At 46.0% G+C, this 15,236-nt stretch overlaps 1 pseudogene; it reads left to right on the top strand.

Moving 5' to 3' along the window:
* Positions 1-10,720: 10,720 nt before the first annotated feature.
* LOC125782538 (uncharacterized) lies at positions 10,721-13,905 on the top strand (annotated as a pseudogene).
* The last annotated feature ends 1,331 nt before the right edge of the window (positions 13,906-15,236 follow it).

Here is a 15,236-nt window from a genome sequence, read left to right as displayed (position 1 = left end):
TGCATTTTATTAAACACAAGGTAGCTACCGTTACCTTCTTTTTTTAAAAACCCGCCGTATATCCATATTAGTTGTATTATCCATATTATCCACATTATCCACAAATTGCAGAGAGAACAGAACCAATCCAGGCGTTGTCCCTGTTTCAGGCTTAACAGTCACGTAAATCACCGTTACTGGTTTATACTGATTACGACACACCTGATCCACCTAATCAACTAACAACTAGCTTATCAACTAACTAACTGCTCTCCCTGAGGAGAGCTGAGTGATACAGCAGGACAATTAGCATTACAGTGTTACTCCAAAACCACAGAGCTAACCCAATTAACTAAAGAACCATAGAGTCTAAAACACTTAAAAATGCTTAATGTGGGTTTTCTTTCCACTGAAGCCTGTTATAAGGATGAGTCTTGACGTGGCTTAAAGTACCAAAACAACGAGCCAGAAACACCAAACATCTTATTTTTTCTCTCCGCAGCAGCTCCCCCGTGGCCTCCACCTCCCGTGCGCTGCTTTCCCCATCTCCGGCTCCAGCCCGCTCCATGTCCGAGTGGACCGTCGCTGGTTTGCAGAAGGTCCTCAGGGACCGCAGGATCCATTTCGCCCGTTCCGCTCCTAAGAGGACCCTCTTTTCTCTCTTACTCTCCTCAGACGCCGCCATCCGAAGATCCCCCGCGCGGCTTCCGCGAAGCCGCGATGACGTCACCTCAACTTCACCCAGGCGGCGCGGCCGCCCCGCCCACACTCTCTCCAGCCGCTCCACCCCCCCCGCCGGTGAGGCGGGCCCCTTCCTTTCCACCCGGCCCATTACCACTCTTTCTTCTGTCTTTTCCCGCCTTTCTCCTCTCTTCGTTGCTCCTCTTCCTTCTCTCTCCTCTTTGCCCCCTCCTGAGTTTTCCGCTCTTCCCGCCAGTGGCCTCGTTTCTTCCTTTTTCCCCCCCGTTTCTGTTTCCGCCCCCTTGGTTCCCGTTCCGGCCCACAACCCCCCCGTCCACAGAGTTCCTCGAGTTCCCCAAGCCCCCCATGTTTCCCCCGTTATTGTTCCCTCTGACCCACCTGTTCCCCATGCTCCTGTTCCCTGCGCCCCGCCTTCTCGATGTCGGGGGCGTATCGCTCCCGCTCGGATCTTCTGAATCCCGCGCCTCCAAGATCCTTACCGTGCCTGAGTTCGCTCTCGCGTTTTCTACCTTCCGCGATGTTATCTGCGCTGTTTTCCCTGCCCGCCGGCAGGAACTCGATGATTACCTGTCCATCATCCTTGACATGGCTGTGCGATACGGAGGATCGGGATTTTATGAATACCATCGCCTTTTCTCCACACAGGCAGCTGCGCGCCTGCAGCAATGGAACATCGCTACCTATTGGGGCACCCTGAATCTCGAGCTTTATTGCCGTATTTTCGCCGGCCGTCCTTCCCTCTCCTGCGAACTGTGCGGTCAGCCATCACACCCCGTCTCAGCCTGCTCACTGGTGATCTCTGCTCCTGTCACCGCTCCTTCTCCTGCTCCCCCCTCTCCTTTCACTCCCCTTTGCCGGCGCACCTTCAGCTGCTCCGCGTCTCACTACCTGCAGTTCTCGCGATTCGCGCGGAAGGCGCCTTTATTTTTTTTTGGGAATCAGGCCGTGTGCAATAATTTTAACGCGAACGGGTGCCGTGCATCTTCGTGTCGTTTCCTGCACATCTGCTCTTATTGCGCTCAGGCTCATGCCCGCCCTTCCTGCCCCCACCATCCCCCCAAGTTCAGGCGGAGCTGACTGCTCCGCTATCTGTCAACCCCGGTAAACGTACCTGAACTCGCTGCTTGCCTGTCTTCTCACCCTGACCCTGTATCGGTACGCTACCTACTCGATGGTTTCACTTTCGGTTTTTCTCCTGGGCTCGTTTCATTGCCGGACTTTTCTTTCTCGGCTCCCAACCTTCTGTCAGCAGAATCTGAACCCGACGTTGTCTCCTCTCTCCTCGCCAAGGAGGTTTCTGATGGTTTCATGGTCGGCCCCTTTTCCTCTCCCCCTTTTTCTACTTTTCGGATTAATCCCATCGGCATTGCCACGCGCAAATACTCGGGGAAGAAACGCCTCATCATTGACTTATCTGCTCCCCATGGCTCTTTTGTTCCTTCCGTCAATAGCCTGGTGCCCAGCGACGAGTTTTCTTTGTGCTATGCCCGCGTCGATGATGCGATTTCCCTCATCAAACTCGTCGGACGCGGCACTTGGATGGCCAAAGCAGATATCGTCTCAGCTTTTAAGGTCTTACCCATCCATCCTGACTTTTGGCACCTATTTTGCGTGCGCTGGAAGGGGCATTACTACTTCGCCACCCGGCTCGTTTTCGGCTGTAAGAGCAGCCCCAAGATATTTGACTGTTTCGCTGAAGCACTGTCCTGGATCCTGCTCAACGTGTGTCGCATTCCCTATGTCGTGCACCTGCTGGACGACTTTCTGGTCCTCGACGCCCCGTCTTCTCCACCCGCTCGTTGCATCACCTCCCTAGCATCAGTTTTTCATCGCCTGGGCATTCCGCTGTCCGCCAAAAAGACCATTGGTCCGTCTACATCGCTCAAATTTTTGGGGATTTTGCTGGACTCTGTCAACTTACAGGCTTCTCTTCCCCGCGATAAGCAAACTCGCATCTCCCAAGTTCTCTCAGAGTTTCTGCAACAGCCTCGTTGCACCAAGCAGCAGCTCCTGTCTCTTCTCGGGCATCTGAATTTCGCCATGCGCATCATCCCACAAGGTCGCGCTTTTATTTCCCATCTCCTCCTCCTCGCTTCTTCAGCTACATCCTACTTTCAGTTCGTCACCCTGGATGAGGCTTGTCTAGCAGAGATACGTTTCTGGCTCCTACTCCTCTCTCATTGGAATGGCATTTCGTTTTTCTTTAATGACACAGTATCTAATCCTGTTGATATTCATCTCTTCACGGACGCCGCACCTTCCACAGGCTTTGGCGGTTTCTACGACGGCAGATGGTTCGCCTCCCAATGGCCTGCCGAATTTTTTCAGCTCCCCTCGGATCTTTGTGATTCATCCGCGCTTTGTGAACTTTACCCCATCATCGTCGCTGCCCTGCTATGGGGACACGAATGGACGCGACGCGTCATTTTCACACACTCTGATAATCTAGCCGTAGTAAACACAATCAACAAGGGTCGGTCAAATTCCCCGTCCTTAATGCCATTGCTCCAGAGGCTCACGTTGCACTGCATCATGCATCAGTTCATTCTCAAAGCTGTTCACATTCCTGGTTCATCTAACCCCATTGCTGATTCTCTGTCTCGTTTCCAATTTCAGAAATTCAGGACCTTGGCTCCACTCTCAGACCCTCATCCAACCCCAGTGCCACCTTATTTGGACACCATCTTCCCGCTGCACACGCCTTCTACAATTTGACTCTCCAATCCCAGGACCTCATTCTTAACGCCGTTTCCCCCAACAATCTTTCTACTTACTGGACAGGATGGCAATGTTTTCGTCGGTTCCACGTTTTTCTTTCAATCCCCTTTCCCTCCTTTGATCTATTTAGCACGGCCAACTTCCTCACCTTTACCAGCTCCCGCCTCTACATTCGATCATCCTCCCTCAAAGTTTACCTGTCAGCTATCAACTTCTTTCATAAACTCCTCCATGGCTCACCTCATCCTTTCGTTAGTCATCCTCAGATCACACTGCTTTTAAAAGGCATTAAAAGGAGCGAACCTCCTCTCACTCACAAACGTCTTCCCCTAACCTCTCACATTCTCTCCTGCTGCCTTTCCACTCTACGTTCAGGACAATATTCTCCCAACATTTCTCAAACCTTAGAAGCTATGTTTTTGCTAGCTTTCTTTGGTTTTCTCCGAGTTTCAGAATTTACCACTCCTTCCACCACTCATCATCCCTCTCTCCACCCCTGTCTGTCTGATATCACCATCCTGGACACCGACACCCTCATTTTCAACATCAAGAGAAGCAAAACTAACCAATTTGGTATATATACTCCAGTTTACATATTCAGACTTCATTCATCTCTCAGTCCTTAAGAACCTCTCCAGCTCTACCTCCAGTTCCGTCTCTCCCAAGGTGCTCGTCCTCATGACCCCCTGTTTATCAGTGAATCCGGTTCCCCTGCTACCAGTCATTGGTTTCATTTTCACCTCAAGAACGTACTCTCCCTCAGTGGATTTAACCCCGCACATTTCTCCGCCCATTCTTTCAGAATCGGAGCAGCCACTACAGCTTCTCACCAAGGTTTACCTGACCACACCGTTCAGATCCTCGGCCGCTGGTCCTCCCATGTCTATCACAGCTACATCCGCACTCACGCCCGAGACCTGTTCACTGCCCACGAACTTCTAGCTTCTGTATTTCCTTAATTCCATTAGTTGCCATACTTTCTTCCATTGTTTTGGGGTTTACGCTTGAGACCCACTCAAGCAGTACAGAACTGTGCCCAAGCATACCTCATACAGTTCACGCCCCCCCGCGTCGTTTCGCGCGATCCATTATAGCAAATCAGAATCTATAAACAAATCACTATAACCCACATTATTGACCCGCTGTAAATCCAGAGAGGCTGTGGAGTAAACAGGCTGGATGAGGAGCTCCAGTAACAGTAAATGATGTATTTTGAATTTGCTGATATATTAGCTGGTCTGTCAGTATATCCAGGGTGGTGTTGGACCATTATAATTAAAGCTCATACCGATAGAGCAGCGTGTAGAACTGGCAACACGCCACTATCACGTGTCTCAGCTACACAGGTAAAACGTGTTACAGCGTTTAAAGCTGGTTCTGGGTAATTCCGCGCTGTTGTGTCAGAGAAGACAGTTAGTTAATTAGTTGGATCAGCTGTGTGTGAATATGCTGCAAACATACGAGTTCACTGGTGTTGTGCCGAAAAGAGTCCCCTCCAAATCTCTGAACTAATGCGAAACAAAAAGCAGACATGCGCAGACTCAACGTTTGAACGTAGTGGGAGTTACAGTGGACCACGCATAGAGAGGGTGGGGCCACTTTGGTCCTATATCCTGATTGGTTCAGTCAACTGTTTTTATTGAAGAAGGACCAATGGGCCGCCCCGTCTAAATTGTGGGCCGGTCTCTTAGGAAAAAAAAGGGATGGAAAAAAAAAAATCCAACAGCATCGGCCCCTGAGGACTGTCGGCCCACCGGGCAAATGCCCAGTACGCCATATTATCAGTCCAGCCCTGAGCTCTGGTCTGCTGAGCCATCTGTGTCTCTGATCATATGTACACTTGTGTTTTTGAGCTAATTTGTGTTTCATAGCATATGCATATATGAATAAAAAAGAATCTCCAAGTGCCTTTGTGTTTTGAGTTAAAAAAAAGTTTATTATTGTAAATATTACTTTATTCTATTTGTTGTTACTTAATGTTATCCTTTTGCACTTTTTGTTAACAAAGAGTTTGTTTTGTTGTAAAGGTCTGTTAAATATTTAGTGCAGTTTTTTCAGAACTCACAGTGTACTGTAGTCCCAGTGTAGTTGTACTTTTATTTGTTTTATTTATTTAGGATATTAAAATATTGGAAGCCAAATGTCTGTTCTTAATAATAAAAAGTTAATTTCACGTTAAAAAGGTGTTATATTATTATGCTACTATATTATTACTGTGGCACATTGTCTTAAAGCTCCTTTGAGGAGCCCAGAAGCAGGAAAAAAGCATTTTCTATAGTGGCGCTTTAAAAAGACAATATTATCGTTTATCGCAACAATTTCTGGGAAAATATATCATCCTCAAAATTTTGTTACCCTGACAGGCCTAATTGCAGCCCCCGAAGTAATACAGTACAGTATAATCAGGTACAAGCAGATTTTTTACAAGATGAAAGATACACAGAAGTGTAATAAAGCCTTTTGTCATGCACATACCCAAAACTACTGAGCGTTAAGTTTCATCACTCCAGAAGGAAACAAGAATGAACTAGGCAAAACTACAGGCCGTCGGGCAGGTTTGTGTTGCGTGACTGTAAATGCAAAAGGTTCTATGCAAATAGACTAAAAAACAAAATGTTTGGACACCTGTTCACTATGTGTCAGAAATGGTTTGATTGCAAGAAGATTGTGTGAAGGGGGACTGGATTTAAGTATATTTCTACACATGCAACTGCATTAGAAGGACAACATTCTCATGTACAAATAAATATAATTAATTCCTTACACAAAAAAAACAATGTTTCTGTGATATAGTGACAATTTACATTACTATGGATAAACAATCTAAGCACTTTGGGCTGGATACTCATTACCTTTTTGGTGCACCTATGCTGCTCACATATATATATATATATATATATATATATATATATATATATATATATATATATATATATATAGTTTAGTTTGTTTGTTAATAATGTCTTTAAATGGACTGGGGAAGTTTTCGCAAAGTTTTGTCAAACTTGTTATACATGTAATGACAATAAATATCCTTATCTCACTTTCTCTAATATAATGTAGTAGCATTATTTTTCTTTTTATTATATAAAAACTTCAACAAAGTGTACAAAGATTGGCCTCATTAGAGCAGACAGGGAAACAGTATTCCTTTCCATCTGAAGTTCAATTTGCATTTCCATATTTATATGCAAACACAGATAGAAGATAAGTCTAACTTGACACCGAAAACAATCCGTGTTCAGTGTTCACTTTTAGCCACTCCAAATGTTTCCGCACATCAGATAACAGAACTTGACCTTAACTGCAATAGAAATTTAATATTTACAAATTGTACAATTCTAAGACCCCCCTGACACCGATCAGAGTGATTTTTTTTTGCTGTTCATTGGTTGCTGTAGTAACCAAGTACCTGCCTTTTTGTTGATCAGTTACTATTACTAAAAGGGATTTTTCAAAATATACTTCATCATAACAGTTTGAGAAAAATGCATAAAAGGCAGCATCATTATCGAATGAGATAATTCCGTTGCAGTACAATATATAATGATATTTGTATGTGCTATGTTTGATGTTCATGTTGATGTAGATATATATATATATATATATATATATATATATATATATATATATATATATATTTACATATTTGCACTTTATACTACATCAACATGAACATCAAACGTAGCACATGCAAATATCATTAATTGTACAAACTTTACACAGTATGTTCTCACAGATACAATACTGCATCTTATTGATCTAAACTGTAATAAGGACAAACTATTTTGTCATTAGCACACATGGACTATATGCTGAGGACTCTGAGGTGAATTAAATAAACCTTCTTGTGCCTTACATGTGTTGAGACAGTGTATGCTCATGATAAACCTGTTAGTGCACAGTTTGTGTTATATACTGAATGTTCTTGTGTTTGTGTGTATAAACTGAACCACATTGTCAGAGGAGATGTGTTTAATGGAGACCTAAAGAAAGAGAGAAGCTAAAATAACTATTCAAACGTTCCTTAACCACTAACAGACTGACCACTGCTCTTCAGAATCACTGTGCAGACGTGACATTTACCATCCTATTATTTTTAAGATGATTTAGCTAATATCACACTTTGTGTGTGTGTGGATTAAAGTACTTAAAGATATATTTTCTACCTAAAACTTTCATTTAATATATTATTTGTCATGTTCTGTAAAATTCTGTAACATAACATTACATACTTCAGCCCTATCAGTTTTTGTGTGTTTCAGGTCCATTAGCCAACAAATCCTGTGTGTAAGTTTATGTGTGCGAGGTATTAACAGGCAGCCCATCTTCCTCTCGAAAGCCTGCAAACACTGTGCCAAATCCTCCATCATCCAGATGGTACAGCCAGGGTGGTACAGACAGGGTTAACTGACCAATCCATGATCTGTGTGTACTCTAAATGTCCTGCTAAACACTTATACCATTAAACACACATGTTGTACACCAGACTGCTCTTTTACTTCACTTAAACTTCAGCTACGCTCAGTGTTGGGAAGTAACGGATTACATGTAACGGCGTTCCGTAATCAGATTACAAATTATAAGTAACTGTAATCCGTTACAGTTACTGCTTCAGTAAGTGGTAATCAGATTACAGTTACTCTGCTAAAATAAAAGGATTACATTGTGGTACTTTCCTATTTTTGCTCTTCCAATCCAAAAACGCAAATAACATTTTGCGGTGAAATCGCTCTGATATGACAGGGATATGACGGCTCCGCACACACAACGAGACGAAATTAACTGATATTTTGGTCAACGAATAAAAACGAGACGAAAATGTTTGGCAGGGACGAAATCCAATCAGACTGATTTAGTTCTGTGAAAGGTAGGGACCAGTTAGGAAGAGATCCAATCACTGCTACTTTAGCGAAGGTGGAGAGGCGGGATAAGCGGGGTAGTCAACCAATCAGTACCCGCCTCTCCTGCAGTAGCACCGGGCGCTCAGTTACAAACCCGGGAATTAAACTGTCGTTACGGAGCTCGACTGGAAGTTAACTCGACAGTGTTCAGCAGGGAGAGAGAGAGGGGAGAGGCGATATATTTCTCCTTTGACGTCGCGAAAAACAAGATAACGTGTAAACCGTGTGGAGCGACTCAATCTCCGGTAAAAACACCACTAATCTTTCAGCTTCTGCAGACCAGAGTCACACAGATCTTCATGCAGAGATCCGCGTTTTAATGCTGATGTTATTTCATGAGCTGATGTGTTTAACTCAGCAGTGCACTAAAACACAGAACTGATACAGAACTCACTCATTAAGATCAGATCATCTGTTTAGTGTCACAGTGGGAAAGATATAGCTAGTGTTAAAGCAGGAACAGGTCAGAAAGAAACTCAATAATATAACGAAAATAAAACAATAAAATAAGTGAATCTATGAACCCAAAAGTCTGTGTAAAGTTCCTTACAGCACTTTCTCATAAGTTTCTCACTTTAACTCATGACGTCTCTCAGTACATCCTGAGAGCATCTCTACAGGACAGTGTGTGAATGTGTGTTTTTGAGCTCATTTATAGACTGTAGCTCCAGTAGATGTGCTGGATTAGTGCTGGAGATAAAACTAGATCATTTAAAAGCTCTTTTTGCATTTACAGCTCTGTTCAAACTATAATTAACTATTCAGTTGTTTTATGACCTGATTTCTAGAGCAAATTTTTAAATGTAAAATATGTATAGTCACACACCTACAATAATAATAATATACATTAAATCATATATAAATATATTTCACATTCAAACATTAACAATATCACTCAATTGGTTATTAAACGTTTCATTTCGTATACGTGTATAGTTAATAATTCAAGGGAACTGATGAAAAAGCATTTACATTTACACCCTTTACATTTTAGTTGACTAAATTTACTGTAATTTTAGTCGACTATATTCTTATGACATTAAGTCAACTAAAACTAAAAACATTTCAGATGACTAAATTGTGACTAAAACTAAATGCTATTTTCGTCACAAGACTATGACTAAGACTAAATCAAAATTTGTTGTCAAAATTAACACTGGTGGCAAACCTGCAAATAGATAGCTTACATTGTTTAGTTTTAAATGGTTTTATCATCAATTTATAGAAGTGTTTCATACAATAGTTTGATGAAATGGTTTCATAAGTATTTTTATAGAGTGATTGAAAAGGCTGTTTTATTTGTTTATCTATTTGTTAACTGGAAAGAAAAATAAAAGAATAATATGCAATATGTGGTTGCTACATTCATTCAGGCTTAAAAAAATGACAATATTTAAAGTAATCCAAAGTAATCAGATTACTTTACTCACTTGAAGTAATGTAACTGATTACGTTACAAATTACATTTTGAGTGATGTAATCAGTAATCTGTAAGGGATTACATTTTAAAAGTAACCTTTCCAACACTGGCTACGCTGTACCAGCAACAGCAAACGCGCTTTTAAGTGCGCTTTTTGGACAAGGTTGAGCGAGTTCTCTTTCAAGCATTCATTCGGTATCTCACTATGGGATACGCCCCTCTCGCGTATTCATCAGAAGCACTCTAACATTACGCCGGTCTGACATCCGCGGGGGAGGCACCCCGTATAAAACCAGGTGGCAGAACGTCATTCAAACCTCTCTTCTCGCTCAGAAGCGACTCAAGTCAACTACTGTCTACAGAGCAGAGATAACCACTCTCTCGCCGGGCGCTAATTCCTAACTACGGTGGCATTTGACAAAAAGAAGATAGGCTTGTCTCCAAACAACTATCTAACCTGTCTGTCTCCAAACAGTGGTTAACACTAGAGTACGCTGACCCATATATCCTGTGCTATCGGCTAGCTTGTCTCCAAACATTAGCCTTAACCGGAAAGCTAAGGATAACCTTAGCTGCAAAGCTAACTAGCAATGGCTTCTCCTTCTCCCACAGAGAGAGATGAGAAGCTGGGGCTGTATTTCTCCAAGAGATACTCACCCCTGCTGCAATGAGTGCCTCGGGCTGCAACACTCCCAAGATGCACTAGCCCCCACGGGTTCTTGCATCCACTGCGCCCGCCTGCCCCTGAAAAGTCTCCGTCGTCGATTAGCACGCCATGGTAGTTTGACCGATCGAGACCCCATGATGGCGGTGCCTCCAGCTCCTGAGTGTCAACCTCAGGATTCTGCAGCCAGTTACCAGTACAAACTGGGCCGAGCACATGGATATCTCCGTTGCTCGACGAGCTAGGCTGTATGCGCGAGGGGCAAGATGAACTCATCGATGCGTCCCCTACGAGGACGATGACTATCCGTTTCTTCCACTGACCGAGGCAGCAATGCCTCAAGCCCCCCGCGAGTGTAGCTCAGGCGCGGCAGGCAAGGTCGACGGTTCCCCAGTTGCTAGTGCGAGCCTGCACGAAGTATGTAAGCGCGCCGCAGGGAAACTGGGCATTCCATGGCCCAGCGCTCTGCCCGAGAAGGCCGGTTCTCGGTATGAGGGCAAGCACTTATCCAGGGTGAAAAGTATGGAGAGACAGGTTCTTCTGCTATTCCCCGAGTGCCTGGAAGAAATGACCCACACCTGGCCGAAACCTTTCTCATCGAAAAACCCGGTTCTGGGCGGTGCTATGCTGGACTGCTCAGAAATGGAGGCGAATAGACTGTCCAATCTGCTGCAGGTGGAGCCACTGATCGCTCACCACCTCCATCCTGGCCAGAAAGCCTTCATGACCTCATCCGCGCCCAGCTTCCCGTCAAAGGCGGACGAAATCCAGTCCTCCATGACCGACAAGGTATACAGGTCCGTTGCCCTCGGTGTGCGAGCTCTAAACGCATCATCTATGCTGATGGCGTGTCAGGCTGAGCTTCAGGAGGAGATGGCCAGAACCACGGAGCACAAGCTGTGGGACGAGATGTGCGTGGTGACCGACTTATGCCTTCGCCTACATCGCTGTGCTGTCCAGGCTTCCGGAAGGGCGATGAGTATCATGGTCACGCAGGAGAGAGTGCGCTGGCTCAACTTGTCTAGCCTCTCACACCACAAAAAAGTCCAGCTTCTGGATGTTGCTGTGGATCCAAAGGGCTTGTTCGGCCCCGCTATGGCCGCTATGCAACGCCGCTGTGAGGAAAAGAAAAGGGAGGGTGAGGCTCTGCAAACCTGTCTGCAAAGGAAAGTGCACCCACCTCCTGCCTCAGCACCCCGTCCATCCTTTGCACAAGTGGTAGCGTGTCGTCCGTCTGGCTACAGGACTCCAAATCGACCCACCCCACCACAGCCCAGACCACCAAAACCCAAAGCTGAGAATGGAGGAGCATGGGGCAACAAACCAGCTGCACCAGTGGACCAGCATGAAAGCTGGCAAGTGCCGCCTCGCACCCGCCTGAGCAAGAGGGCCTTGCAGGCAATCTAACTCGCTGCCGGTGAGGGAAGCGTGTTTGCCAGACACACGCCCCTCTCCCACTGGGGGACCAGTCCCTAGAGCCTGCAGTTGTGGCTCACAGTTCAAAAGTGTGGGACTTTGTTCAGTTCAGAAAACCCCTGTCCACTGTCAAAAGCACACACACACTGTGTTCAACAGAAATAAAGTTATACCCCATTGTGCAACCAGGCCACGGGCCGAGGGCACTTCAAAACAAAAATTCCCTATTGTTGCAAAACATAAGGAACACTGTGCACTTAGCGGCGCAGGGCCACATAAGCTCTGTACCAGAGCTGGCCTCACACACATGCGCAGCTACCAGAGCGAGACAATGCTGCTCTCCACTAGAGGGCTCCACTGGTGGTGCTGTAGCCAGCGGTAACACAGCGAATAGCACGCTGGCGCTCCAATTTTCACATTCCCCCCCTCGATTCTTGGACATAATATGGTCCCAGGCGAGGGGAAATGCTGACAGTTATCTAGAAGCAGAGTTAGCCTTTCTTTTAGAGAAAGGAGCCATTCAAGTAGTACCTCCAGCACAGAGCCGGAGCGGCTTCTACTCGAGGTATTTTATAGTTCCCAAAAAGGGAGGGGGCATGAGACCTATACTGGACCTGAGAGCGTTAAACAAACACCTCAGACAGTACAAATTCCGAATGGTGACTCACTCAGCACTGCTAAAGTTTGTATGCCCAGACGATTGGTTCACTACCATCGATCTAAAAGATGCATAGTTTCACATTCCCATTTACCATCCCCACAGAAAGTTTCTCAGATTCGCCCTTCAGGGGATGACATACAAGTATATGGTACTCCCATTCGGCCTCTCTCTGAGCCTGCACGTTTTTGTCAAATGCACAGAAGCAGCGATAGGGCCGCTCAGGGCGAATGGAATTTGTCTGGCAATGTATTTGGACGACTGGCTTTTGGCTGCAAAGTCAAAGGAAGAAGCCATCACACACACACCGAATACTTAATGAGACACCTCTCATGGCTGGGGTTTCAAATCAACTTGGCCAAAAGTGTGCTGAACCCCACCCAGTCAATAACTTTCATCAGACTGTCCTTAGACTCAGTCGCGATGAGAGCTCGGCTTTTCCCAGACAGAGTAGAGGCATTTCAGGCATGCCTCGCCCATTTTCGCAGGGGAAATTATGTGGAGCTGAGGATGTGCTACAGACTTCTGGGTCTGATGGCATCAGCGTTGGCTGCTATTCCCCTAGGGAGGCTACATATGAGGGGTTTTCAGTGCTGGGTGGCGAAGCTCGGTCTGGACCCGCGAGTGTACGCACGCAGGAAAATTATTGTTTCAGCTCAGGGTGCGCTGACACTGCGACTGTGGAAACGTCCGCACTTCTTGTCACAGGTCGCACCGCTAGGCATGATCAGTGCCAGAAAAGTAATTACTACTGATGCGTCTCTATGGGGATGGGGTGCCACCCACGAAGGGAGGTCGGTAAATGGACAGTGGAGTCTGAGCTTACGCTTGGCTCATGTAAATGTTCTGGAGCTCAGGGCAGTATGCCTGGGTCTACGTCATTTTCTTACGTATGTGGACAACTCTCATGTTTTGATCTGTACGGACAACACAACTGTGGTGGCTTACATCAACAAGCAGGGGGGCTTGCGCTCCCTACAACTTCACAGGCTAGCACACAGACTGATTATCTGGAGCAATGCCAACCTCCTCTCACTCAAAGCAACGCATGTGCCGGGAGTGTCAAATCGAGGGACGGACCTACTCTCCAGGGGCCACCCTCGCTATGGGGAGTGGAAACTTCACCCAGACATGGTGAATATAGTCTGGAAGCGGTACGGTCTCCCAGCAGAGGATCTGTTCACCTCCAGGGAGAACGCACAGTGCCACCATTTTTTTCTCACTGAACAACAGGGATGCTCCGCTGGGAGTGGACACGCTGGCACACAAGTGGCCGCGTGCCCTCCTTTACGCATTCCCTCCACTAGCTCTGATATCCCCCACTCTAATCAGAGTGAGAGAGGCGGGTCTATCAGTTATTCTGATAGCACCGAATTGGCCACAAAAGCATTGGTTAGCAGAGATAACGCAGATGCTTTACGCTCAACCATGGCTCAGAATGTAGTAGCGACCATCCAAAGTGCTAGGGCACCGTCCATACCAGTGCTCTGTAAGGAGAGTTTTGTTATTCTTACAAACACTTCTTGAAAACGGCAAAGCTTTTTACACTATTAAAGTGTATCTAGCTGCTATTTCTGCGCGTCACGTAGGACTTAATGGCAAAGCGTTGGGGCAACAACCCCATATTTGTCGTTTCATGCGCGGGATGCGTTGCTTGCGCCCTGTATCAAAACCTTTATCTCCTAAGTGGGATTTGCCTCTGGTACTAGAGGCTTTACTGGAGGTGGATTCGAAGATGCTTTCACTTAAAACAGCACTGCTTATGGCGCTCGTGTCTGCCAAATGAGTTGGTGACTTACACGCCTTTTCAGTGCATTCTTCATGTATGCAGTTTGGTCCAGGTGACTCTAACTTTTCTCTGCGACCTAACCCAGTGTACATTCCTAAGGTTATGGACACGTCCTATTCGTGTCTTCCTTTGGAGCTCAATGCTTTTCACTCAGCGCTGTTTTTGTCCCCGGAACAGCAGCGGTTACATATGCTATGTCCTGTGTGCGCTTTGAGACCAGGACCATGTCATTCAGGAAATCAGATCAACTATTTATTTCCTGGTCTGGGTCTCATAAGGGTAAGCCCATTACAAAACAGCGTCTCTCACACTGGATTGTAGAAGCTATAGGCTTGGCTTATTCAGCAAAAGGGCTCAACCCCCCTGATGGTCTGTGTGCGCATTCCACGAGGGGTATTGCCACATTATGGGCTCTTTTTAAAGGGGTGTCCTTACAAGAGCTATGTGCGGCCGCTTGTTGGTCATCCCCTACAACCTTTATGAGGTTCTACAGGCTTGATGTTACTTCATCACGCTTGGCTCATGCTGTTTTGAGCACCAGCTCAGCGCTGGCTCAGGACACGCCAGTCTGATGTCAGGTCAAGCAGCATCTAAGTTGGCTTGTCTGGCAATACGGGAGTAAGCATATCCCATAGCAAGATACCAAATGAATTCTTGAAAGAAAACTTTAGGTTACGAACGTAACCCCGGTTCTCTGATAGCATGAGTGAGGTATCTCACCGGACCACCCTTCTTGCGATGAGCGAGAAGAGATAGCTAATTTTGAATGACGTTCTGCCGCTCGGGCACCTGGTTTTATACGGGTGCCTTCCCCGCGGACGTCACACCTGGCCAGCCAGTCAGGGCTGGCATAATGTTAGACTGCTTCTGAGGAATGCGCGAGAGGGGCGTATTCTATAGTGAGATACCTCTCTCATGCTATCAGAGAACCGGGGTTACGGTCGTAACCTAAAGTTTCGTTAGAGCGGGCGTGGCAAACCCCCTCA

This window comes from Astyanax mexicanus, chromosome 1 (assembly GCF_023375975.1).
Source record: "Astyanax mexicanus isolate ESR-SI-001 chromosome 1, AstMex3_surface, whole genome shotgun sequence".
Taxonomy (NCBI): domain Eukaryota; kingdom Metazoa; phylum Chordata; class Actinopteri; order Characiformes; family Acestrorhamphidae; genus Astyanax; species Astyanax mexicanus.
This window is presented reverse-complemented; position numbering and strand designations above follow the sequence as displayed.